Below are 1,003 nucleotides of genomic sequence, written 5' to 3' on the forward strand. Positions count from 1 at the left end.
GTCCCCTTCCTAGTCCTCGCCGTCGTCCACCGCCCTGGAGCTCTCGGTGTGGCGTGGTCAACGTGGTCAAGGAACGGCTTCCATCGGACGTGGACTGTACGTGGAGAGGCTGACAGTTGGGTCCACGGCCGCAGCAAGGAAGTGCCTCCTTATTACGCACAAAATAATTATTCCTCCACCTGACAGCGGGGACCCACCGGACGGGCCATAGTATTTCGCGAAAAAAAACATTTCCCCCTGACTGCTGGGACCCACCAGCTACATCCTCGCACGCAAGGAAGTGCGTCCGGGCAAAAAAAACGATTCGCCCCCCCTGACTGCTGGGACCCACCAGCTACATCTTCGCACGCAAGGAAGTGTGTCCGGGAAAAAAAATGATTCGCCCCTCTGACTGCTGGGACCCACCAGCTACATTTTCACACGCAAGGAAGTGCCTGACAGTCGGGACCCACCTGGTCGAAGCGTACGTAGCGTTGTCATTATGGTGGCGAACGTGTAGGTACATACTGGTCGTTGTAGAGGCGCGCACGTGTCGTAGTAGAGCTGCGCACGTAGCATGTACACGTACGTACAGCGGCCAGGGTGCAAGAAAGAAAATATGGCCACGTATGGGTACATACGGGCGGGGTCTCCAACGCCTACTCGCGCATACGTACGGCGAGGGCTCGTGTACATGGCTGGGTCGGAACGGAGAAACAGCATCGTCGTCGTGTTCATGGGGAGCCAACCGGCTGGGTCGGAACGGAATGCGTGGTCATGTTCATCGGGAGGGCTTGGACGGAACAGGCGATGGAAACGAGGCCTGGCGTACCGCACAACGGAGGAAACGGACCTCCTACATTCGGAACGGGGTCCTGTTGATCGGGAGGGGTGTGGCGTACCGCAAAACGGAGGAAACGGACCTCCTACGGTCGAAACGGGGGTCTCGTTGATCGGGAGGGGTGTGGCGTACCGCAAAACGGACGAAACGGACTTGTGTTGGAGCGCTACAGTCGAAACGGGG

Source organism: Triticum dicoccoides, chromosome 5B (genome assembly GCF_002162155.2).
Source record: "Triticum dicoccoides isolate Atlit2015 ecotype Zavitan chromosome 5B, WEW_v2.0, whole genome shotgun sequence".
NCBI classification, from domain to species: Eukaryota; Viridiplantae; Streptophyta; class Magnoliopsida; order Poales; family Poaceae; genus Triticum; species Triticum dicoccoides.